This window comes from Nyctereutes procyonoides, unplaced genomic scaffold (assembly GCF_905146905.1).
Source record: "Nyctereutes procyonoides isolate TBG_1078 unplaced genomic scaffold, NYPRO_anot_genome, whole genome shotgun sequence".
Taxonomy (NCBI): Eukaryota; Metazoa; Chordata; class Mammalia; order Carnivora; family Canidae; genus Nyctereutes; species Nyctereutes procyonoides.
In genome coordinates this window covers 64,838,390-64,865,503 of record NW_026575051.1, presented here as the reverse complement: position 1 = coordinate 64,865,503, position 27,114 = coordinate 64,838,390, and the positions used below count along the sequence as shown (strand labels likewise).

The 27,114-nt window shown below is 49.5% G+C and overlaps 1 protein-coding gene across 1 annotated transcript in view; it reads right to left on the bottom strand.

Moving 5' to 3' along the window:
• Positions 1–7,507: 7,507 nt before the first annotated feature.
• Positions 7,508–27,114, bottom strand: part of SOBP (sine oculis binding protein homolog) — a 163,545-nt gene continuing 143,938 nt past the window's right edge. Inside the window, 1 exon segment of the mRNA XM_055330696.1 lies at positions 7,508–9,474. The gene's annotated coding sequence lies outside the window, so the exon portion shown is untranslated.

The following is a 27,114-nucleotide window of genomic DNA, read 5'->3' as shown; positions in this document are numbered from 1 at the left end:
GAACAGCCCAGGACTAACAGTCAGTGACTACTCCCAACAATCCATAGCAGGTACTATAGGGATATCAGACCTGAAGGAAGCCATCCAGTTTATAGCTGCTCACGTAAAAGCCATCAGGAGAATCATGAAATGATTCTCCATATGGTGCCCTAAAGCTTCCAAAAACTATACGAGAGAGAGAGAGAGAGAGAGAGAAAGAGAGGCTTGGAAGCAATTCTTTCCTTTTTGGAGACAAGGAGGGTAGAAGCCAAGCATCTGTGGCAACCTGGAAAAGACAGTCCTCCCCGACACTCACCCCCCTGCATCCCCGGGGTGGCCTGGAGGATCCGTCCGCGCTGCGGCCCAGGCCCCCGGGGTCACCGACATCGGCCTGTTAGGCTTTTCCATTAACCAAGCTTATGTTTTCGAGTATAAATGAACTCTACAGTTACATTGTGTGGAAGCTTAGAGACACAGTTTGCCAAATGGAAAAACATTTGGAGGTTGGGAAAATATCTTGCACATAAATTACTGAAGGCACAGAGAATCTAAAAGAGGGATGAAATCAGAAGCCAAGGAAAAGCCGGGAGGGTGCCAAAGTAAAAATGGAGAGAGAGACAGAGACAGGGAAAGCGATGTAACGATTTCTCTTAATGACCTGCCTTCAGACCGAAAAGGCGAGTTTCTAAGCCTTGTTCGAGCCTCCTAGAAGCCATGTGCCTGAGTATCGAGAAATACCCTTTAAATGGCAAGATCAAGCCCCCAGTATTCAAGCTTTCTGAGTGGAGTTCTCCATTGGTTCGGTTGAGTGCGGGCCACCAGTGAGAAACACAAAAGCCCGTTGTCTTTGACGGTGGCCGAGGCCAGTTACACACTCATTAATTTCTTGATTTATGACACCGAGAAGATGGAGCTGGGGAGGTGCTTCTTCTCTTTCCTCTCTGTCTCTGTCTCTCTCTGTCTCTCTGTCTCTCTTTTGGTGGTGGCGGTGGAAACTATTAAAACGGAGGCAGATCAGGAAGTTTGTGATAAAGAGAAGCCAGGCTCTCGTCTGACATACAATCTCTCTCTTGGCTTAAGTAAACTTGCTCCTTCAAGGCCTGCCATCAACAGAGTCGGGCTCACGTTTCACCACTAAATCTGAGTCAACAATCTCTAATCTGGACACTGGGTTCGGAATCCGGGCTCAGGTTGCACTTGGAAGCTGACAGCAGGGACGAGAGGGGAGGAAAATACGGCCTTTGTTTCTGGTTTGATCGTCCCCACCGAGCGGAGCTGAGGTCATGTGTCGTTTTCTGTCATCAACAAGATAAAAGTTTGCACCTCTCTGGCCCCGAAATGGCTCTCCTGCCATTTATATTAAGGCCAGCGAGCTCTCTGCCGCAGGATCGGAGGGCCAAGTTTGTAGAGAGCTTAGATTTGGAGTCCTTTTCATCTTTCTGACATGTGATACCGTGACATAGGCAGCCCTTGCTGGGTTGCTATGCAGATATACAATTTCTGAAAAGTTACACCCGGAAAACGAAAACCCCGGGCTGGATTAGCATTTCACAAAGAACAGGGATAAAATGTGTAGCAGTTAGGCTAAAAAGCTAAAAAAAAAAAAAAAAAAAGAAGAAGAAGTGAATTAAAGTTTCGTGAAAACAAACTTTTTTTTTTTTTTAAAGAATCAATAAGTATAAAAGTATCTTATTACATTCCTGGCCTTTGGGCCTGAGCCATAATCCAGCTACTGTATGTGAAGGAGACGCTGAACCAAACGGCAAGGCCAGGAAGGGGAAGTTCATGGTGTAGGGTGGGTGTTGGGGGCGGGTGAAATCAAAAGAGTGCTGTTGCTTCATAAAGCTCTTCTTACTTTCTACCTACGGTTGTTTTCATCATCTTTATTTTGTGATCATTTTTGCCTTTTTTGTAAATAAACCTAGAAAGAAGGGGGGGCGGGTGGAATTACCACACAGTCTAAAGGTTCTGGCTAAATATGCTTCAGGAGCCACCTTCCCTTTCATTACCGGGTTGAAGGGCACGCCTTCAGAGCTCACTCGCTCACATGTGCCTTTCTTTTTCTCTCTTTTTCTTTTTTTTTAAGATTTATTTATTTGAGAGAGAGCGTGGCAAGGAGGGAGGGATGAAGGAGACAGAGAGAGAGAGAGAATTTCAAGCAGGCTCTGCACTGAGCCCACACAGGACTCAATCTCATGACCCTGGGATCATGACCTGAGCCAAAACCGAGAGTCTGATGCTTAACCGACTGCGCCACCCAGGTGGCCCTCACACGTGCCTTTAGGACACAAATCTTTTGTCGAGTGTTTCAAATATCAGAAAGTATCTTATGTGGAATATTTAAATGGAATGTGACCTCCCTGCATGAGACATAGCAGAGGGGAAAGGACGGAGGGCTTTCCTTGTCCTCAAGACCAGGTTGAGGTCTTGACTGCGTGCTCCCCTGCCAGTGTTCTTCCCGAGGGGCCTGGCCCTCCCAGTTGGGGAGGTGGTGGCTCCTCACCTGCTGCTCAGGCACCGGGGCTTCCCAGCAGCCTCACCTGCCAAAGCTCTGGAGGGGAGTCCAGAGCTGGAAAGGGGACACAGTGGGTACAGAGGAGACCTGAGGGACTCCACTAATCCCACCCCCACAGTGGATGGAAGTGGATGCAGCCGCGATCTACACTCTGGACACTCAGTCCTTCAATGCTGGACGAGTGCTGAGTGCTGGGTGCACGTGGGGAACGCAAAGATAAATTAGCCCCAGTGCCTGCTGCTGGAGCAAAGCAGAGGAGTGGAAGTAAGTACGGTTCAAGGCCCGTGGCATGAATCCCCGTGAGCACTCCTGTGCCCCATGACAAGGCCGGCAGCGTTCGTAAAGAAGAGCTCTCATTGGAACAGGAATCTACCAGACGTGAGGTAAAGGAGATGTGGGCAGCTGACTTTTTCCGGAAACTCAAGAGACGGGAGCCACTGTTGTGCTCCTCTACTACACTCCAGGGGTGGATTGAAAAGATGAGTTGACATAAGGGAAAGGGACTGGTGTGAGATTGGGCCCCCGCGTACCTCAATTAAATGCCCCTCTAGTCACGCACGCGGGCCTCTATCCATCCACAAGAGGGAGGCTAAAAAGTGCGAGTGTGCTGGTTGAATGTGGGCCAAACTCAGGCTTCGCACCTACGTAGCCCCCGTGTGCTCGGTTTCCTCATCTATAAAATGGGAATGATAACAGTACCCTTCTCACAGGGTGGTTGGGAGGCATCCATCAAGGAAATAAATACATACATGCATACATACATAAAATGATGCAACTAAATGGCATTTAGTACGCCCTGGATACACGTCCATTAAGATCACAGTGGCCCTTGGTCCCTCCTGGAGGGGTTTGCTGTCTGCGGGTCGGGCCCACCCCCGCACGTGAGGAACGGGTGAGGAATGAGCACTGTTCGCTCCCAGAGGTCTGCAATGACATCATCAGGCACGTGTCCCATTGGCTGACTCCCACTGGGACTGAGTTGCGGCCTGAGTGGCCGCCCGTGTTTCTGCAGCTGTGGGGGCGTCAAAGGAGCGGCCACGTGGGGGCAGAGGGTCCAGGTCTGGGCTCTGCTACATTCCTAAGCGCAGGGAGCCAAGCCGAGCCCTTCGGCTTCCTGGCCGGTGTCTTCCTTCCCCAGAAACGAGGATTCCACCCGCAGCATGTGGCTCGGTGCCGGGCGCCTGAGAGCCTGACGACTGCCCCGTCGCGGCGTCTGGCACGTGGACGCCGTCAGTGTTTCTGTCTGTCGATTCAGTCGCTCCGTGGACGGGGATCCAGTGGCCCGGCCCGAAAGTGACCGCAGGCCTGGCTTCCGCCCCCCGCGGTAGCTCCAGCCCTGCTTGTGGGGCGCCCCTTGGCCCCTGGAAACGAACGGCAGGGGAGGGAGCCCAGCTTACAGCTCGGGGCACCAGCAGCGTGGGAAGGGGAGGGCCCTGACCCGCGTCCCTTAGTCCCTGCCCTAGACCTTGGCCATGGCGGCCAGAGGGGCCCTCTCCCCCCTTCCTCTCTCTGCGCTGCTGGAACAGCACCCCTTCGCCCCCATCTCCCTCAAACTTCACCTACAGATACATTGACAGTTGTATGTTTGATGTTGTTCCAAACCATGTGTCAGGAAATTACGAGGCGATTTCTTCCCCTCTCCCGGTACAAAGGTCAAGGCTGTGTCAATGTCCTGGTGCAGGCCCAAGTCAACGAATGACCTGAAGTCTGCCCTGCGGCCTGAGCCACGGGGTGTCCCGGGGTGTCCACGGACATGGCAATGGGGGGGTTGGCCCCTGGAGCCCAGGCTGGGCCCTGCTTCCCCCTGTGAGCCCTGCCTGGCCGCACCCTGCCCCCCATCTTCATGCCCCCGTTGCTTTGGATACGAAACGAGAATGGTAATAACGGAGGCTGTTGTGAAAATCAACTAAGCGACTGTGTGGAAAGCCCATCCTGGGGCCCTGCACAGAGGACACCTGTCTCAGCAGAGGGCCCCCTTCCCTGGAAGGGTCACACACGCTGGTGGCAGCTGTTCATTCCAGCCACAGTCAGCAGGATGGACTAAAAGGCCCTTTCTGGGCATTGAGGCCTAACTTCCCATCTATAAGAGAGTCCAAGGGTCACACTTCGGGGTTATCTCATCTCCAAGGTTCTCTTGGGTTTAAAAAAAAAAGTGTCATGGTTCCTTGACCCTAAAGCCCTGCACAGCACAGAAGCCCCAGGACAGTGATGGAGCCTTATTCTCTTGTGCGGCTCCCTGCCCTCGGAAGCAGCCCAGAGGGTGCCGCCCCACGGGCTGAAGCCTGGGTGACACAGGTGCCTCCCTCCCGTGAGCACCAGAAACAGGACAGCACTCTGCTGTCTTCCTGTGTTGGCTGCACCACAGCTCCGGTCATCAGGGCGGTACTGCCCTCTTCCATCGGTGGGCTGGACCAATGCCTCAGCTCAGCCCATGTTTTCTCTTCCAAGGGTGGACAACAGTTCTGCAATGACGCAAAGTTAGGAGGGCCACGGTGGTCTATGTGCGAGGAGCCCAGAGGACACGGGAAGGGCGGTATGAGAAGTGGCCTCTCCCATTTAGGCAAGAGCACATGCAAGCCCAAGGGAGGAGCGGTGACTTGGGCCACAGGGGATCGGGCTTGGCCTCACGGAGGGGTGGTATGTAAACTCAGCTTTGAAGGGGTGGCTTGTTAACTGCATTAATAACTGTTATCATGCTCAGGGGTCCCCAGGTGCTGGGCCTAGGGGATCCAAGGCAGATAAGACAGGATCTCCACCCTCCAGGACCTCGCAGACTAGCAAGGGGCACAGAGAGGCAAGCAGCTGGACAAGCAGCGAGTGAGGTGCACCGGGATGGAGGAGGGTGCGGCAGGGGAGAGGGACGAGTGGTTCTGCAGGCTCCCCTGGAGAGCATCACCCATGCCGTGGGCTGAGTCCTGATGTCAAGGGGAAGATGAGGCACAGGGAACCACTAAGGACTTGTGAGCAGGGTGTGACATGTCCCAGGGCGAGGCCCTGTCACGGAAGTCAAGGAAGCTGGGACTCTGGCTCCTGGGGTGGAGGAGAAGCCAAGGAGGGGTGGAGGCAGTATCAGTCTTGCCTGCCTTTGTACCTGGGCCGGGGCTCTGGCCTTCGGCCAGGTCAGGTAGGCAGCATGACCTATAGGCCTGCTTATGGCTCATGCTGCCCTTCTAGTGTCAAGGGGACACCTACGGTGCATGGGAAGGGTACCTTTGCCAAGCTGTGAATCTAGGCTCTCGGTGTGCAATTACCTAAACCTTGGGAAACATCCAAAGAGATTCCTGGTGAGACCAAGAAGTGGTCCGTCTTTCCTACAGCCCCATCTTCCCATTACCTATAAGCCACTAGGGCAAGCGCTGCGAGCCTTTTTCTTCTTCCTGTCTTCCCTTAGCACCAGACATGGGGTCCTGAGTTCAGGGGGGCTTTGATAACCAACAAGGAAGACACTGCCTGACTCGTTTCTCAGAAAGCAGACTGGCCTCAGCGCTTCCCCCACGCCCAATGAGGTGTGGTGGGCAGGAACCGTGAACGCTCGACCCCCCTGCATCGTTTAAAGTGAGGGCCACTTGGGAACAAAACAGGATCACTGCCAAACTGACAGGAAGTCAAAATGACTCTTCGTGAAGATGTCATCAGTTTTTCTCCAGATGGAATGCGCGGCCTGGGCTCTGGCACCAAACCTCGTGGCTTTGAATCCCATTCTGCATCTCACTGGCTGGGTGTTCTTGGGCAATTACTAAACTCACTGAGCTTCTGCTGCTTCTTTTATAACAAAGGGAAAATAATAGGACCTTCACTCATAGGCTTACTCCGAGGATCAAATGAGGCCAATGTACATACGCTCAACACGTGCTAACAATTGTTGGCATTACGATTGCTATTTCTCTTTAGACACGGTGTCGATAGGCCAAGAGGATTTTGTATCCAGGGAACACCGAGATTAGGAGAAGGAAAGGAAGGGAAAAGGTGTGCTTATGTCTAATGAGATGCCAGGAAATTCTTTCTTGTCGGAACAAAGGTATCTTTTGTTTCCAGAGGGGTCAAAATGTTTGCTCAACAATCTGGGATTACGACAAAAGCAAAATCAGCATCCTGGGTGACTGTGTCTAGGGCCACGTCCGGATGAGTAACGCTATCTGGGACTCTGCACCAGACAACCACAGAGGGGTGTCCCGGTCCCCCGGCCTGTCCTCAGCCGGGCCTACGGAGCTCTGACCGAGCTCTGACCGAGCTGTCGTCATTCACACAACCCCACACCAGGGGCCTGCAAGACTCCCCGTTTCCACGAAAGAAAGAAACTTGGTTTCTAGAATCCACTCCCAGGAAGGTCTCTCAGAAGAAACTGCGGAGAGTGCCTACATCTTTTGATAAGTTCAACCACGCTCCGTGTGGGACTCGGCAAGTCAATTCACCCTTCCAGGCTTCAGAGGATGAGACGGGTTGAGCTGGGCCAGAACTAGGTACTAATGTGCTATATCCCCCTTAGAAGTGTTCTGATGTTTGATTCACTTACCCAGCAGAAGCCAGACGGACCCATCCATTCATAAAAAGTCAAAACAACCCGGGGTGGGGGGGTTGAGATGGTGTCCTGGTAGGAATGAACCCCAGAGGGGAGGTTTGTAACCACTGGATGGTGTTCCTTGGAGTCAAATCCCACCCCCCACCCCAAACCCTGATCAGGACCCGGAGGACGGGTGGGAGGGCCACACAGTCGGCAGGTCCAGGGCCTCACTGCACATGTACCTTCCAGTTGTCAGCAAAGGGTATGCAGGGGAAGCAGACCCTCGAACAGGCCAGCGGGCTCTTTGTACACGAGCATGACACGCAGCAGGTGGGGAAAGCCAGCGTCACCCCTATATCTCAGCATCTTTTAAAACTTCCTACCTTTATTTTTTTTAAAATTGTTTCCCTGGAGGAAAGAAATGAGCGCCCTCTGTAACAAGGAAAACAACAATAGTCATAATAATGAGAAAAGCAAAATAAGCACATGTAAGTGCATTTTTTTTTCTTAGAGATTTATTTTTGTTTGATGAAGCTGACACCAGTCAGGGAGAGAGGAGAATGTCGGGAGCCCCACAGGGGAGTGAGCACCCAGAGGAGGGGCTGTGCTTCCTGCGGGGCAGGGATGGGGGGTGGGGGTGGGCTTGGTGTTGGGGTTGGTTTGTTTGTTTAATTTGTTGCTGGAAGTTTTTCCTTTTGTTCTCTTTTATAAATCTCTCCCTGGGCTTTCGAGCTTCCCTCTCCCTCCCACCTCCCTTCCCCTGCCCCCCAATTTCATTTTTAAAAAGCGAGCTCGCTCGCCAGGTGTGTCCCCCAAGCTCTCACAGCTCTAATAAATAAGGAGCACCTGTAAAACAGTAGCTTGACTTGTTAAGTGACTCTGTACAAAGGAGAATATAGAAATACAGTATGTACACGGCATCCACGCGCCCCGGGGTGCGTCAAGGCCGGCGCGACACGGTCCCGGCCTCGCCCGCCCACCGCCTGCCACCCCTCCTGCCTCCCCGCTCGCTCGCTCGGCGGCCTGTGTGGGCGGGGTGGGGGGGGCACCTGGACCCCTCAACAGGGAGCAATTGCTTTATCTGAGTTAGTAAACAGATACACTGAATCACAAGGTGATTTGATTTTTTTTTTTTAGTTTTCTTCTTTTTTTTTGATTTTTTTTCCCTTATTTTTTCTCTCTTTTTTTTTTTTTTCTCTGTACTCATCAGAATGGGATACTCCACGACTGTCTCACCAACTCAGTGTCAGTACACATGCTCTAGAGGACTTCTGGACTCGCAGCTACGACTGTACAAGTGCACACAAGAAAATCTACCCTGTTATCCTCCACCCACTGATTGAGGATTGAATTGCACATTTCTCTTAACCATGACAGGAGAAAGCAAACAGTGAAACAGAATCATGGGTGATCTTTCTCACTTTCCCTCTTGTTTTCACTGGTTCGTCCATACCATTCTAATTATCATGAAAGGGCTCTGCGCATAGCGAGATTGCTTCACTGACTTCCTGGATCACCGAAAACCATCAGGGTTGAAATTTCATCCAAGTCTTTCGTGACGCCCAGCAAATATTCCCCCTCGGATTATTTTACACCTTGAGGGCATTTTGGTCTTCAGTTCAACACTCTTGCTGTGTTCCCAAATGGGGCGCTATTTAGGAGAATTTAAAGAGAAAGCTGAGAAGAATAAACATTTACCGAGTTCTCTTGGCATTCAGTCTCTGAAAAACCACAGTATAAACTATTCATGCTGCTTCTTACATCTGTCAAATCGAAAAATTAAAAGCCATAAAAGTGTAACACTGAAAATATGGCATTAAAAAGGATAAAGGTGGCCTTTGTAAAAATAACAAGAAAAAGTATATTAGCCAATAAAATATTCTAACTCTTCATTTAAAAGTGCATCCTGGGCGGGACAGAGATGAATCTGGAGGGGTTGGGGCTCCAGCGCGATCCCTCTCCGCCTTCAAAACGTGAACAGTATAGGTCCAAAACCATACAATGCAAATCACGACTCTTAGTGTAGCAGCAAAACCACAGCAGTTTTGTGTTTTTTTTTTTTTTTTAAATGCCTAAAAAAAGATTTGTGTTTTCAAAGTCGTATCGTCTTCCAGCCTCACCCTCTGAGCCTCGAAGACGGAGCGGGGAGATTTACCTACGTTGGTTGGTCCGTGTGGCTTGTCGGTGTTTTGTTTTCCCAAAACCAGGGGCGAAATCCCTAAGTTCCTCCGGGGAGAAGCGAGCCGGTGGCGGCAAGGAGGCCGGGCCGCGGGGTGGGTCCGAGCCGGGCAGGGCGGCCGCTCTGGGCTGGGGGCCGCCGAGGGAGGCCGCTTCCTCAGCTGCTCAACGACAGGAAGCGCCTTTATTTGTCTGAGTTCTAGCCCGAGGGGTGCTGAGCTGACAGCTGGTGTCACTGGGTGGCGTGACGCGGTGTGCTCTCGCCCTCTCTCCACGCAAGGTACCCTGTGAGTGCGCGTTCCTGGGGGGAGAGAAGAGAGAGAAGAAGGGGGGCCCGTCAGAACCCACTGGGCCACACCACAGCCCGACCCCAAGCGGGGAGAACCCAGGCGGGACCCAGTGGCCCACTCAGGCCCACTCAGGCCCGACCGGCCACCAGTGCCCGGAGCCAGAGCAGCGCCGCAGATTGGGACGGGCCTTCAACCCCCGGTTCTGCTCAGGGTGGGCCCTGCCAGCTTGGGGTGGCGGCTCCTGGGGGCGCCCCGACCTCACCCGGACACCACAGCAGCAGCCCCTGCCGCCCGGTGACCTTTGCCCTCGCCTTCCCGCCCAAGGTCACCCCCAAAGCCAGGCCCGGGCCACCGCGGTGGGGGGGCCCTGGGCCTCCAGACCTCACCCCTGTGCTCCACTGTAGGGGCTCTGGGGGCTGCTGCTGCGAAGGGGCGAAGCCTAGGGATGGGCTTTGCAGCGCAGGAAGCGCTGTCTCCTCAGAGGCCTCCTGCAGAGGCCCAGGAGCCCGAGGAAGGCCGCTGTCCGCGGGCCCTGGACGGCCAGGCCCACCAGCAGCACGGAGACCCGAAGCCCACAAGCCCCCAGGCCTGGGATCCCAGGGCAGAGGGCCCGAGCGGGGCGGTTCACCGAGGAAGGCCGGGGTCTGGAGAAGGCCCACCCCAGCTTTTACCACAGATGTTCCTCAGGCTCGGCCTCTCCATCCCTACCGGCTTATTTCACTTGCTACCAAGTGAAAGGTTTGAAACAGAACCTGCTGGGGACACTCAGGGACTCCTCGTAAACAGCCGCCGAGACCTGGGCCAACTGTGAAGTCTCTGGGGTTCGGGGCCGCGTCCGTTCTGCCCGCATCTCCACACCCAGGCCCTGGTTCAGCTCGACACGCATTTGCCGAGGGGATGAGGGTCAAGCAGCCCCCGTCCCCTCCCCTCAAAACTGTACCTTTTAAAAAATTAATAAAAATAAAAATAAAAATAATTTCTTTTTTCCTGCAGATACGTGAGGACGCCAGAAATGCCAATGGGTAAAATCTGACTGACATGAGGTGGTGACAGAGGACTCGTAAACATCTTTACAACGGCTGAGATTATTCCTAGAACAACGAACACGTAATTTCTGAGAGGTGATAGAATTTAAAACTTGAAGGGACCCCAGAGATAGTATAATTGCTGCATTTTATAGATGAAGAAAGAGAGGCCACAGAGAGACCCGCAGCCTCGCTCAGGGTGTCTGTAGCATGAATTTGGCAAAGTATGAGGAGGTCAAAGTGCCCACTGGGAGGACTAAGTACAAGCTTGCGCTTTAGACCCTGCTATCCAAGTCCTGGTGTTAATGGTAACGATAATAATGATCGGCCAAAAACAAGGTTTGAAAATCTGAATGTGCATGACAGGAAATGCCTGAGTTCCCCAAATCACATTAAATCACCAGATCCGTGTGTATTTAATATGTATATTAAATAACCAAAGTGAAAATGCAAAACACCACAAGTATGCAATGGGGGTGGAATTACAAGGCCATGGAAACCTTTTCATTTGGCATGGTCAGATTTGGAAATGTGGATATTTATCTCTGAAAAAGGAGCTCATTTTTATTCCTTTCTTGTCTCTCTCTCTCTCTCTCTCTCTCGTTTCTTTCCTTCTTTCTCTTCCTTGCTCTTGCTCTTTTTTTTTTTTTTTTTTTGAGAGTGAGACAATGGCAAGAAGGGACACAGAAATAAGAATGCCAAGAGCTGCCATCAAATGAGAGGTCATAAAGATTTGGAAAGGAGCCTCAGAAATCACGACTGGATCCAAAGACACAAGTGCAGCTTCTTCTGGGGCAGTTTCTTTTCCATTTAGGGAGCATAGACTGGAACTTGCTGTGCAGGGAGGAAAACCGTCCCCACCTCTGGGCTTGGGCCCAAGAGTGACCAAATCTTGTAGTCGGCGGGGAGGGGGGGGACTCCAAATCCTTTCTTTAAAAAGGAAAAGGGAATTTTTTAAAAAATGTGTTTTAATGCTTTCTTCCAGGGACTGGGAAACACCACCATTTTGAAGGACTTACTTGAGAATGTCGTGATTGCTTTTTTGAAGGATGTGGCTTTTTTTTTTTTCTTTAATGTGATCATGACCTCAAAAAGAGGAATCTTTCTCCAATGAGTTTCTTTATATTCAAATCACCTTTGGACAAAGGCCAAACATGGGCAGCATCAGCCTACTTGGAGAAAATTTCAAGGCTTTCATAAGGGACTGGGAAAACGGGATTATAATGAGAGCCATTCTGCAACCTTAACTACAGCGTTTGCCATCCCAAACACTATAATAATCATTATTATTCTCTGGTATCTATTATTGTCTGGTAAATAATATGTGTTTTCCCCCCAAGTTCTAAAGGGTGCAGCTGCACCACACTCTATTTTTTGCAACCCCATTCCTGCTGCTCTGAAAGCTCCTCACACCGAGCTTATTTTAAGAGAACGGCAAAGTAGACAATTTGTGCTCTTTCCTTCCCTCCACCACGTACTTGCCACGTCTGGGACACCCACAAAGGCCAGATGGTGGCAGTGCAAGTCTCTCTCTGCTGGTGACATTTGAGGAGGGGGTGGTACCGAGGTCATCCTCATCCGTTCCTGTGGCTCCTCTGGCTGGTGCAGGGCAGCCCCCTTCTTGGGGACCCGAGAATCAAATGGAAATGGACAACCTAGCTTTGGGCTTCACCTCCCAGAAGTGACTGGTATGCAAACTATGAAACTCAAGAGTGGGGAGGAAGCGAGCTTGCAGTTTTAGAAAGTGATCATGAGAAAGCTCCAGAGCCTGGGCTAGTTCCTACCTTTGCCCTTGCCAAGCAGAGGGATCTTATGGAAAATCCAGTTTAAATTTATTGATCTGAGCAAAGGGGAAATTACTATGATAAGTGAGACACAGACACCCATCCCCATCCAGCACGTCCCCTTCCTTGGCCTCCCCAAGCCTTGATTCCTCTTCTGTGCAGTGGGCGCCTCTGTGAGATTTTTTATTATATCCTCTATCTATCAAGTTCTGTGACTGTAGGATCTTCGGATCAAAGCCAGTGTCAATTATAGGGGATTATAAACTTGAGCAGTTGACTATTAATCTGTTAACAGCGCGTAAGGAGAACTAGTAATTTCTGAACCCCCAAGCCCAAAGTTTCAGAGACTTCTATTAATTACACACACACACACACACACACACACACACAGAGCTCTCTGGCAGAGGATTTTGGAGTGTCCCTTACAGCAAGGAAGTCTAGGGAAGTGGCTGTACTTGTGCCTCACATATGGGTTTTCCTGTGAGTCAGGGGTTCATCTGAAGGCAGGACAACCCAGGGTTGTATTTTGTAAATGGTTGTATTTTGTATTAGTACCCAGGGTCCTGTTGCAAGGAATATCACACGCACACAACCCATCCCGCATACCATGCATGTACCGGGTTTGAAGGCCGGCTGCACGATGTGTGGTCTCCAGCAGGCTTGTATGGCCAGGTGCCTTCTGGATTCCAACCCACCCACCCACCCACCCCACCCCCCGCCCCCGTCCCTTCAGGTCAGAAGAATGAAGTATCTTCCTTAGCAACGCATAACCAAGTGACTGAGGCTCCGCCTGCCTGGCACATTTTTCTTTCTTTCTTCCTTCTTCTTTTTTTTCTCTCTTCTTAGTAGGTTCCACACCCAGTGCGGGGCCCAGTGTAAGGCTTGAACTCACAACCCTGAGATCATGGCCTGAGCTGAGATCAAGAGTTGGATGCTTAACTGACTGAGCCCCCCAGGTGGCCCCCTTTTCCTTTTTGACATCAGGAAAGCATTGCTAAGAATGTGATTGAGTTACTCATCCCCCGCCCCCACACAAGAATTTTCAGAGAACTACAGAGGAAAAAAACAATGTGCCTGGATACTAATAAATGTCTTCAATATTGCTACTGTCAAAATACAACCATTCTCACCTTTTCTCCTTTGGCCTGTACAGCCTAAGACTTATGCTGGCTGCATTTAAAAGGAGATTTTATAATTTCTACACAACCACTCCCAAAAGTAATTATGTGTCCAGAGAAAAATGTTTGTCCTATTCTACATCCCAACATTTGTAAGCTGGTACAAGCGTCCACATCTGCCAGGAAGCCTGCCTCCACTTACCCATTTTCAAGACTTTTATTCTTCTTTCCTTCCTTAGATACCTTTGTAATTAGCATAATCAAAGTCCTGAACGCCTGTCCTGTCTTACCTGTTTAGAAGGCAAGCTCCCCATGTCTGTCATATTTATTCCCGGAGCCTAAAATCCTGTGGCATCAACTCTACAATGTGCAAGAAATGCCCACTGCTGAGCCGGCTGGCCCTTGTCCATTTACCCCAGCCCCGCAGTGATGCGGCTCACTCGGGCACGTCGGCCCATCACTTAGCACGGTTAAATACAGCCATTACGTGCTGGCTTCGGCCACGCTGTTTATCTGGGACAATAATGAGTCCCTGAGGACTGAACTGCTCTCAGGTAGCCGCAGCTATTCTGGGACACTCACAAGAGTAGAGCCCTGCGGTCAATGAGCAGAGTCACCTGCGTGAGCTGATAAACCCAAGCGTGATGCCAGATAGTGGTCTCCACGGCAGGCCCTTCCCAGAAGAGGCTACAGCTTGGTGAGGTTTTGCCAAAAACCGGTTCCTTCTCTCCCCCATCGATCATTGCTTCGCGAAAGTTTGGAAATGGCTTTTGCCACGATTGGAAACGGTTTTCGTTTATGAAGTAGATGGCACCTCTCTTCTGACAGCTCATTAGTTGGTGAAAAACATCCCTTCTCCTTCCTAGCGTGACTGTTATGGGAAATAACCAGTGGTGGGGAGAGGGGGGTGGGAGCCAAGGGTGACAGCTCGCTGAGCTCTGGTCTGAACCACAACCTCATCACCACCGTGCTACTCTCCCCACAGCGCCGATAAGCCGAGGCCCGTGTATGTTTAACAGAGAAAAAAAATTAGGCCAAACCTAAGGCCTTCCTTTTCTTTTTATTGTCTCCTTTAGCAATATCTCCTATTTTACTTTTTAATCAATAAAAATCACAACCATAAAGACCACCCACTAGGATAACTCCATCCTTAATTCTTTGTTTTACAAATTAAAAGTTTGGTTTTCTTTGCCTGGCTGCTTCTATGAATTAAATGGGTACAGAGGCCTGTTTATTCTCATAAGCGGTCACCGCCTTTCTCGCTGACCTCTGCGAGTTCCTAGGAGACAAAGAGCCCTCAACCACGGAACCCCATTGTGTGCACTCATACAAGTCCTTCTCAACATCTTCTTTAAATACCTCAAATCTTTCTGGAACCTGGGAGTTAGAGCAAACCAAATGACCCTGTCTGGCCCTTTCCTAAAAGCATGCAGGGATTCATGAGCACATGTTCACTAACCCGCTGGAGCTGGTGGCTACATCCATTCAAAAAAGAGAAAAATAAAATAAAGGAGACTTACTAATAGAGCTAATGTTCTGCAGGAAATTTTGAAGATGAGGCGAGAGCTCTGTGCCCCCTGCCTTTTCAGACTGAACACACTGCCATTATGGTTTGGAAAGCTGGATTTTTTTTTTTTTTTGCCCCCAAAGAAAGGAGTCAAGTTTTTAGTGAGCACCTACTTTATAGGAAATATTGCACGAGGCACTTTTACATGCTTATTCCACTTGAAAACAAGCATATTTTATATACTTATTTCACTTACACACTTTTTTCATTGAAACAACAATGCTATTTAGGTATTTATTAATGTCCCCATTTTACAGATGAGGAAACTTTCCTAGGAAGGTCAAGAAGCTTACTTGGCCAAGGTCACTAGCTAGAGGCAGAGTGAGTGGCTTGAGTCCAGCTCCTTTGACCCCAAATCCCACATTCCCGTCCAGGGAGTGCTTCCCCCAGTCCTGGTTTCATCGCCCCCCTTCCTTCCCAACAAGCAGGGGTTGTAGTGTCAGAGCCTTAAAGGGCCCTAGAGGCATACCTGGTCCAGGTCCTTTGCTTTAGAAACAAGAACTCTGAGGAGTTATTTGATAAGGGATTATAATTACATTTTCGTTCAAGTTTTGTCTAATACACAAAGTAGCTAATGCTGGTTCACGTGTCTTCTACAAATTCCGCCTTGAACAAAAAACAAATAGATGTTTATTGTGTTAAGACTGAGTTTGTTACCTCTCTATATGTATACTATCTGAACATAGGCATTCTAGATTAAAAAGAAGAAAAAGATCCAAGAGCAAAAAGCAGCTTTATGTGGCAAGTAGCTATGGTTTATGGGCAACAGTACATTTTAGGATTTCAGGTGGGATCTGGAAAGGTGGTTTCTCTAGCACTTTGTCTCTTCTTTACAGCCAGTCCATTAGTAGAGGAGGGAGATGGATATATATATATATATATATATATATATATATATCCAGAGAGAGAGAAGAGAGACACACTTCATGTTCAAGGAAACTAACTTCACCACACAATCTAAGAGCAAGCACACTGACTCCCCAGCACCCCACCGTCCCACCCCGGCACCCCCAGAGCCAAGGAGATGGAGAATGTGGTTAATGATTGCTTCTCTGCAACCCTTCACCCTCCCGACCCCAGATGTTGAGGTACGACTTACTTCCTCTCTGCGATCAGCTGCCCAACGGGAGGAAGCAATACCATGGGTGGCAAAAATATGCCTCTGGTTCTTGGCAAGGGGTGTGTAACTCAAGCAGCTTTGGTCATATCTGGTGTCCCACTGAGAGGAAAGGCAGATGAGGACTCAGGTTCTAATCCTGGCTATGCCACTCTGACCTTGAGCCTTTGCTCTGTTTGTCCCAGTCTCTACTTGTAAAAGTAGAACCAGACATCTTAGAGTTTCTGGAATGGTTTCCCTAGAACCTCCAAGGTTGGCAGCATGGAAGTGTTTCATTACACCTTCCATTACACATCCAAGGGAAGCGAGATCTGGGCTGCAGGGGCCCCCATGACAAGCACCTGCTGTACGCCAGGTACTTCCTGGGCATTTTAACTTAGGTTATCTACCCTGGAGCCTGATGACTCTCTGCGGTCGGGGCTTTTACCTTCATTTTCCTGGCATACGAGACATGCTCAGCGATTTTGCATGGGGACTCTGGAGCCAGGCTGCCAGTCAAATCCCAATCCCCGCACTGTCGCTCACTGACCGATGACACCGAGTGGAGACTTGGCCTCTCTGTGCCTCAGTTACTTCATCTGTAAAATGGATGCAGTAATGGTAACCCAGAGAGTTGCTGTGGGCATGTAACATTTGAACACTGCCCTCCTATAGAGTGTGCTCAATAACTATTAGCTGACACAATTATTTAACCAGAATGTCGGTACAAAGAGATTATAAAGCTTATCCAAACCCTCACAGCCAGTAAGCGATACAGCCAGTTTTCCAATTGGAGCAGGTCTCACTCCAACCCCGTGTCGTCTTCTCTCAGGCCTTGCAGCCTTTCTAGAAGGGACAGTGGCTGCCAGCGGTAGGGCACCTGGGACGTGCTCCACTGTCCATGTTTTCTTACCTGTCCCTCACAGCAATGGCACGTCCTTCCTCACCTACTGAATGGCTCTGCTGGGATCTGGACCCAGGCAGGCCCAACTCCAGAGCACATGTTCTTTTCCAGGAAACCATTCCACTGCCTTCCTTTACCACTGGGAGCCCACTGTCACTGCATGTGGGAGCTTCAGAAGATCTACAGTGTGGGAAGTAGAAAAAGATAAGAGCACATCTCCAAAGGTCATCCCACTCCCTTGACAGCACCTGCAGGCCCTGGGAGGATGGGATTCGGCTGCTATGGAAATCTCAGAAGGTGTCTGAGGTAGAGTCAGCCCCCCAAGCGTCATGGCTGCTCTTTAGTCCAGGACCAGAGCATTTGGGTGTCACTGCAGCCACTGTACAAGTTCTGTGCTCATCGGCACGGAGGTCCTCTGCCGGGAGAGCACTGCCTGCCTCTGAGGGCCCAACAGCCCGCACCACACCTGGCCGGCTGGCCCATCAGGAGGGCCGAGGCCCTGTTTGTGCAGCAATCTGGGGCCCAGCCAGCACCCTCGACTGGACTTTGACCTGGTCTATCGGTCGTGAGGTTTCCTTCCACCATGGGCTGGGAAGCCTCGAGGCCTACACTGGCCACAGAGTTCTTCCTCCCTTTGCACGACTACGATGCTGTGCACACTTGGTGTGTACATGCGGCGGCCTACGCCCCTCACATGGTAGCGATAACATCCCACAGTGTTTAGAAGCCACCACTGGTAATTAGCCTGTCATCAGAATGCAGCCATCAGCTTTAGGGATGCCAGTCTTTCTCTTGCTTCCTTTCAGTCTGCGAACAGCTGCTAAAGTAATTTTCTTTGAACACAGATTTCGTGCTGTCACTCCTCTGCTCGAGGTCATGGTGACGTCGCCTAACGCGTAGAGTACAAATCGGGCACCCTCCGGCTTCCCCATTCACCTGCCCTCCTCCAGGGCTCCTCTCCCTTGGCACGAGGGCATTGCTCCAGGCGGGGCAAAGGGGAGCTCATCCCCAACGGGGCTCACCCTCCTCTGCCTCTGGGGCCTTTGACATCCTATTGCATTCCTTCCTCTTACACTCCTGAAGGCCAGGCCACGCCACTCCCCAGACTTCAAGTCTCATGGAACCCCATCGGGGTAACTCCGTTAGCTATTGCTCTCCTGGGACTCTTCTCATTCATATATTCAGCAAATATCTGCAGGCCCAGTCTGCCAGCCCTGAGCTAGAAACTCGGTGACCCCGGGGAGTGACCCGCGCCGGCCCCTGCCCTCGCTCAAAGTGTACTGTCTGCAATACCACAGTGGTTTGTAGTTCTGCGTGTTGCTTGGAGAAGTTGCCTTGGTTATTTCTTGTCTCTCTCGGCAGGTTATTAGCTCCTCAAAACAAGTCAAGGACACCTGCCACTCCCTCTCCCATTTTTTTTGTTTGTATCCTTCCTTCTTGCCTGCCTGCCTTCCTTGTATCTCTTGACAACACCTGCACCAAGTCAATGTTAGATATCATTAGTTAAAAATGGATGTGTTTTAAAAGAAATGGATGTGTCTTGTTCTCTAGGAAAAACAAATGAAGATCATCTCTGACCCATCAATAAGTAAAAGGGGACTGCCTCCCTCTATTTGGATATGATGGGGAATTTATTAAGTTTGTGGAATGTAAAATATGAATTAAGTATAAATTAAGAACTCCCAATACAGATTCTTTTTAAAAAGCTATTATTATTATGTATAGGCCACACACACACACACACACACACACACACACGTGCATGCACACAGCTGAGACAAAGAACAAGTCGATCAGATGATCAGACAGTGAGGAGTGCTGTCAAAATCAGAACTCTGAACTGGTGGCCCCTCATCTTCATTTACAGAACCATTATGTTTTTCCAAAATCTTTCATAGTTTTCCAATTAAGATTTGGGATTCATGTTGCTCAAACCTTGGTGGATATGAAAATAGACATTAAGTCCCATGTTTATGATGCCATCATATTAAATGAGAGGAATGGAGGGACCTGGATGTATTTTTTGGTTTGGCAAATTGTAGAAATACTTTTTTTCAAACATTTGGGGTTTGGCTAAAACCAAAACTTACTTTGCCAAGCACTTTGGCCTTAATTTTTAAACCCATGTGTATTTTAAAAGAAATTCAATCTATATGTTTCTGACTCATTTACACTTAACTCATGAAAATGCTGTTTGGTGAGAGCTATTAGATGTCCAGGCAAGTTTATGAGGCTTTTTAAGCCTTCTTTTCCCGGTTCTTACCAGAGACTTGTGTTTTGCCAGCCATAAAAGAGTGTGAGCCCCAGAGGCCTGTGGTCGGTTTGAAATTTATAACCTCTGAAGCTTAAATGGATTCTGAGTGTGGAAAAACGTTTTTTTTTCTTTTTTTTTCCTTTCCTCTTTTTCATATGAAGTGCACAAACAGGCTACCTCTGATAAAGATGGGATCCTGGGTCTTCATTTCCAAGATGGCTAAAGGTGAATAATAAAGAGTTCGATCTAACCACCAATAAATTGCCCCTAAGACACTTCAGAGGAGCAATATGGCACTTCAAACTCCTGTGGACACGGATTCAGACCCAACCCTCTACAGGGAAGTTTTTACTAATTACTCCTAGGATAAGACAAGGAGGTGAGACACAACAAACGATTCAAGTTGAACACTTTACCTTTGGGAGAACTGGGTAATTTTTTTTTTTTAAATCAGACAACCAACCCTGTTTATGATTTTTTATACATTTTTTTAAAATTAGTGGAATCTACTAAAAATAGCATTTGAATTAAAACCAGAGAAGCAGGAAGAACGTGCATGCATGCTGCAGTGACTTCACCCTGTATCTTCTCTATATAATGATGCTCGGATACCACTCAATTATAGTATTCCAGTGGGAGAAAGCTTTTGGATAAAGTACTTAAAAATGGCTTATAAATATTTAAAGTATAAGCATCTAACAAATCATAATGACAAAGTTTTACATTTAACCACATGTGCTCCAAATATCTTGAAATTACTCTAAATATGGGTTTAAAATATCAAAAGGGCTTGCTGATGGGATGCAGAACTTTGCAGAGAAACTTAAACCTGATCGTTCTTGCTCCCACAACACCCAATCTGCACAATTTTTAAAGTGTGCGTGTGTAGATTTCCTTAGAAGAAGATCATGTTACAGTCTGAATCTCCAAAACAAGAGTTGAAGGATGAAATATAAGGTTTCCCTTTCTCTCACCAAATGCAGCTCAGCCACTTTGCTTCTAGATAATTTGTTAGTGTAGGTTGGCTCAAATTTAAGACAGTAACGTTTTAGAAACACATCGAGAACTCAGCCAGCTGCAAGGAGGATATCATTACAAATTGAGACACATGTTGTATGGGAATACCATTCATTTTCAATACCAAAAACATGTCTGGGGAAATAAGCCATGCAAATGAGGGAGAGATATACTTTTTAATTGCATTTTTGGGATGTTAGGTCAATGGTTCATATCGAATGAGTCCATAAAGTGTGTCTCTCCCTCCTGTTCTGTAAATGCCATCACATTCTTACCTCCCTTTTTACCCAGAACAAAACACAGCTTGCTATCAAAGAGACCCAACACACCAGAGGTTCAAAGGGAGAAATGATGAGACATCCAGCAGCACAGCCAAAGAGCCAGGTGGAATGAGGCTGGGGAGCGCCGGGCACCTCCCATTTGCCCCGGTCTGGACCCCACAGGTACGGGGAAAGGCAGTTCCCTCTCTCCCTGTTGGGGGAGGGGGGGCATTGGGGCAGCTTGGTTGAACTGCTGGCACATGCTTTTGCTGACACCGTAGCTCAGTACCAAGAGCCAAGGGTTCAAAGATCTGGGGAGCAACCTGACTGGTTTCCAATCTAAGAATGTGTCATGCACTCAGGAGCCACTCGACAGCACAAGAGGCCGATTGCAAGTTTTGGTTGTTATTGTCATTTGCTTTTGCTCCAAGTCATTGTCACTGGAATCTTTTAAATGACCCTTGAAATAATCTGTGGGTGTGCGTGAGTGTGTGCATGTGCGTGGGCTCCCCCCCTCTGCGGACGGCCTCACGGTCTCAGTCGGGAACCCCACCCCACCACCCGTCAGGCAGCATGCTGTGGACACCCACAAATTTGGAGGAGAGGCCTACCCAGTTAACATTCAGAGCTGGCGTCTGAGATGGAGTCCACCCCTTTGCCGTGAGAATGGGACCCTGTTAAATGAGGCCCACGTCACATCATCTCTTTTGCAAAGCTAAGTGAGCTGTTTCTCTGAAAATGGCTTTCTTTTATGCTTTTGAGGCTTTAAAAACCAAAAGTTTACACGTGCAGAATGCATCGCCTTAACACGCATTCACATGTGAAGGGCTACCCTGGAAACCCGCAGCGAAGAGTACAAAATCGTTCTGTGCAGGGCAGGGGGAAGGAAGGAAAACACAACGGCCACCTTTGTGGCCCTTTGGCACAACCTCTTTGGCACAAGAGAAGCTGGAGAAGGCAGCGTGCTGGGGCGGAGGTGTCTCACTACATGAGGTAAGTGTCCCGGGCTGTGGTGTATTTTGGTCCTCAAATACCTCTGCCCCTCCTCAAGGCTTGTCTGCACCAACGTAGGTGTAAGTGATTGAACCATGATGCCCAGGCAGCAGCTCAGGCTGGCAAGGGGAGGATTCATTGGAAATCAGACGGGGAATTTCTTTCCAGTGCCTTCCTGAGCAATGGTTTGTTAATAGGTGATGGAATGCTTTCCCTTCTGTCCAGGTGAAGAAGCATGCTAGGGAGTTAGGGAGCTAGGGAGCGAGGGGGAAAATGGGTAGCACTTCGAGACACAGCAACATCAATGCCTTAGTGTTTACTGAGCCGTCCACTTCCTGGGTGCTGGCCATCCTGCTCCCTCGGCCTCAAAAGCAGGGTGGAAGCTTTTCCACTGAAGGACAATGTCTCCCACTGGAGTAGAAACTTCCAAAGCTAGGGGCCTGGGAAGCGTCTAGCTTGTTTCTTTTCTTGCTTACCTTTTCTTGTGCTCATGGGATATGGAGAGTCCCTACAGCCTTTTGCCTTTGGTCACTAAGGCCATCTTCTGAGGCAAGTGCTACATTACGGAGCTGTGGACGGTGGTTCTGCAGACATCGGGTCCACAGAAAATACTGCTGAAAAGAATTCTGTTTTAAGGGGAGCTTTACCATTAAATTGGCTTCCTCCGAGCAACAAGAAAAATTCCAGCTCAGATATGGCTTAGTGATAAGATAATCCTTCAGAGATGTCAGGCAAACTTCTGAAGCCAAAACCTACGGACCTCTCCTCCCAAGAAAATGCCTTGTGCACAGGTATATAAAACTGGCTCTGAAATCCCAGGGGGGAGCAGCTGAAGGCCATCCGTGGACTAGTCCAGGGAGCAGGAGACCAGCTTAAGGGAGCTGCCACATGAGCCGGAAGGCCTGGAGCAAGGCTAGCACGAGCATGGCACCTGCACGCCCCTGAGGCTCCGTTCTGCAAAGTTTGCACACTAAGCACTGTCTCACCTCACCCGAGTCCCAGCCCCACAAAGATGGAGGGTTATGGCTACATCTGAAAGAAGTAAATACCCGGTCACGTACGTCATTTCCTAGTCCATCGTAATCTGATTGAAATAACATCCAAAAGCCAGATGCTTGCACATGGAAACCACCCCTGTCCACCCTCAATTTTAAGGGTTAAAATAGAGCCAGCGGCACTGAACGAGATCTTGACCCTGAGCATTCCAGAAAAGTCTCCCGTACGAGTCTGAAATGATCACAGGAATCTCGGGCAGGTCCTCCCCCACTCACCCATGTACATGATGCGGACCTGGTGGTTCCTCTCTGGCTCTTTGAATTACCCCTACCGGAACTGGACAGCTATCCGCACCCCCACAGCCCAAACTCGAACATCAGGAATTATATGGCCAATTCCCGCACACCCCATAACCAAGTACTGTTGGTTAAGAATCTCCAGTCTGGCCTAGGATCTGAGCACATCGCTGATTGGACTCATCTCCTCACCTCACTCTCAGGTTTTCTTCTTTTCCTTGCTTTTGTAGGAGGCACCCGTAGCAGTATTTAGAATGTATGGACCTGACTTCCCAGGCGGTCTACCCTCTCCAATTTCTCAGCTGGAGAAACTAAGCTGCCAAAAAAAGTTACCTGTCACCTCTTGATGAAGCCCCTTCGGCATTCTTGATGAAGCCAACACCGCTCCCCCAGCTTGAAATAGTCCTTCCTGGGACTGTGGCTCCATAACCAGGCTAATAACTAAACTCCAAGAAGCCACAGCTAGGGCTGCCTCCTGCAGCTCTCCCAGAGAAAACAGAAAGTGGGAGGCACCCCTGCTGCTGAGGCTGAGGAAGCACTGAGGCATCGGGGCCAGGGAAAAGAGTCCCAGATTTTCTTCCTGTTTTAGAAACATGTAAGAAATCTGGAAGGCACGAAGGTGGGAAGTCGTATGGACTTGTTGCTCCAAGGGGATGGAAAAAGTGAGGGCGAAAAGGTTACTCATGGTACACATTTTTTCCATTGATTATTTTACTTAGAATATGTCATTTCCCTGGAAAATCGAGGAGGGGGGGATATTTTCTTTTGAATATCTTCAAACATTTGCAAATGGTTACTCTGAACTCCCCAATGTACCATAAACAAGTGTAAACTGTAGAAATTCAGAAAATGTACAAATACAAACAGCTATCCCCCAAGCTCCAAGGCAAAGACAAAGATGGGAGTATTCCATTTACAAATGGAATTCTTTGCGGATAGAATAGTTTGGAAAATGTTTATACGTTGTTTTTCTTATTATTTGGGGGAATATTTTCTTTCCAGCCTACAGAAGCTGCAGAACTGGCGTTTGGGAGTCTTGAAAGTCGAAGATTAAAGGGAGATTACAATCTTTCAAAATCTTCGACTAAAACCTAATTAGTTCTGCCTCCAAAGACACTAGCTGCCCGTTGAAATCGTCTGTAATCATATCAACAGAGAATGCATAAAGTCAGGTAACCAGGAACGGAAGCCCTTCAAAACTGGGGGGGGGGGGAACGACAACAACAACAAAAAAACCCCAAAAAACACCAAACCTAGTATTTGCCGAGAACTAGCAAACATGATGGTTTCTTTGGAGAAAATCGTAGCTGCCTCGCTTACTGATTTTAAGATAAGTCGGCTTTGAATCTGCCTAACATGATAAACAAACCAGTAATAGAGTAAGAGAACGGCAGGCCCAGGGAAAAAGCATGAAGAACCCCGACAAGTTACCAGCGGCCTCCCCAAGAGAAATAATGTATGAGTCACCAACGAGCACATGGAGAAATCACTCAGCTGCACCTCATCCACCACAACCGAGGCCAGTTTCATGCTTTCCCCTTTGGCTCTAACTCGTCACCATCCGTGTTCTCCGTCAGGGCACAAAAGCCATGCCGCCCTTTATTTAACGGATGCATTTCCAATTTCCACAACCATATGAATGGGCTGGGTTTCTGAAGGCACCGAAGAGAAACAGCACCACATGTGCACAGAAAATCAGGAAGGGTCAGAGAATGTGAGTGAATTACGGCGGGTTGAGCCTGTGCTTCCAGGTGACATGCAACTCCAGAGGGCAAGAGGAAATGTGATTTAGTGAAGGAGAGGCAGTTCGCCGCCCCCCTCCCTCCGTCTTAAATCACTTGCCTTGTCACCCTGCTGAAGCTGGCGAAGCCTGAGTGTCTCTGACTTTAGAGAAAAGCTGTAATTTCTTGGGGGACCCATCATAAAAAGAACTCTCCAGTCTCGAGGGGCTATGGGCAATTTTGTCACTGCATCTTCGGAAGCTGGCCGAAGCCAGGTTGATATTTTTAGTAACGACTCTGGTCCACTTACAGGACCCTAGCCTGATTCTTTATTCAGAAACATTTATCATCCAAACAGCCATCATCTAGTTCATGCTTTTATGTTCTTTTGGGCCCATGCTACTCATGGACCGGTGGCACTATTCTTGACCTGGTCACTTCTCACTCGGGCCATGGAAGTAAAATCGTTCACCCTCCCCTTCCTCCTGTAATGTCGTCGGAGTGAGTGGCATTAGAATCATTTTTAAAAATTACAATTCCCAATGCTTTCTGGCTTTCTTTGTCCCACACCTTCCTGCTACTCACTGCTTTATTAACCAGAGTACATTAGTCTGGTGGAGACATCAGGGGCACTGGAAATTGTGGCGACTCTGAGAAGGCTGAGTCCATCAGTCTTCAGACAGTAGAACTTGTAGGTGTAAAACCCAGGAAGGAGGGTGAACCGATTTTTACTGTTCTGCTCCGACTGGCAAAGCCATCAGTGGAAGGAAACCTCAACCTATGGTGACCAGGAAAGCCTTCTTGCACCACCGGCAGCCCCCTCGAGCTGGCTCTATGCCTCCCAAGCAAACCTCGGGCTGCAAGGTAGGTAGGTGCCCACGTAAACATGCCAACTTGGAGACAATGTCTGGACACGCCACATCAAGTGTTCTGGTCCACATTTATATTTCCCACTGTGGAGTAACGGGCTGGTATTCTAGGTTTGCTGTTGTTGCTGGAAAAACAAGAATTGAACACTGTCAAAAAGAAGAAAAAAAGAATACTGTCTCAACACTCAGAGAAGCCGGTAGGTATGCTGGGTTTTTAAAAGTCTAGGAACTTTCCTCAGGACAACGAAGGCGAATAAAAGGCTTTTATCAAGCGGGGCCATCAAGGGGCCATTTAGCCTGTTCTCTTACAGTGGTTTGAAGAAACTGCAGCTCTGGAGTCAGACAAGCTGGATTTGAATCTTGACTGCTCGCCAGCTTGGGCATCTTGGGCAAATTACTTAATTTCTATGCCTCGGCTTCCTCATCGGTAAAACAAAGACAAAAATAATTACCATCCAGATCCAGACCCCAATAAATACTACTGAAAAACACTTACAAGAAGGCCTACACATACAAACGTGAGCAAGTGTTTGTGCTAGAAGGTCCACTTCCACCCGGACTTCCTTCCTCCCTGGGGGTATATCCCCCCACCAGACTGTATGGGTCTTGAGGGCAGGCGCTGCGTCCTATTCCCACCCCCCCCCCGTGTCTCCCAGCTCGTGGAAGAAGCTGCGCACAAGTTAGGTGCTCAGTAAACGTTCACTCCTCTTCCTCTGCTCTCCACAAAGCCCCGAGAAGCCTCAACTGAATGTTAGCCCATCTGCTAACATCTGCCGTCTTCTGGGACAGCAGGCCTGCGTGTGTGGCAGGTCTGAGTTACATACTGGTTCCCCCACTTGCTGGCTCTAATTTGGACAACATCTCCATGCCCTATCCTCCTCCTTGGTGGGGTACAGAGGAGGCCCATTCCGCCAGGTGGTGGGAAGATCAAAAGAGGCCACATCTGGCCCCAGCGGGGTGTGCTAGGCATGCTAGTTCCTCTTCCCCTTACTGAAACTCTGGCCTCATTATCAATAGCTCGTTTTGGCAGTCGGCAGGGCTCCGGTCACGGTCACGGGGTCAGACATAGGGGGACTCTCAGCCGCCTTGGAGGTGTGGCCCTTTTCTCCCTCCAAAGCCTTCCACTGTCTGCAGCGGTGAGTGACCCACTGGGCCACTGGGATCGAAAAAGGAGAGACTGAAAAGCTGGTCAGCCGAGCTGCAGGCCTGCCCTGGGCAATGCTGGTGGGGGACCTGAAGGAAGAGACCCCCCCTCCCTGAACAGGAGCCACGGGCCTCGCTTCTAACGCTCTGCCAGGGAGATGGCGCTTAGTGGCCTGGGGTCAGCTGGCATCAGCACGTGAGAAGATTAGTTTTTCTTCTCCTCTGGCCGATGGAATCCATGATTTCGGGGGGAAATCTGGTGAGTCGAGACACTCTGCTTATGAGCCCACCAGCTCCAGGAAGTGTGGCCCAGCTCCCCTTTTAGGGCGGCCCTGTAACCTCCTGACTGAACATTTGAAGGGCCCCAAGTAACCTGTCCTTCCTCCCCAACGTCCTCCTCTTCCTCAACAGGGAGAGGAGCAGAGGAGCAACGGTTTGGTTGAGGAGACGGCGTTCCAAGTCAGGTTCGCCACTAAAGAGGTCACCCCGGGGGGGGGGGGGGGGGCGTGGCCTCTACCTGCCGCGACTCGGTTTTCTCAGCTGTAAAATGGGGATGACGCTGCATCAGAACAAGCGAGCACCCCGAGGTGCCCCGGGGAGGGTGGGGA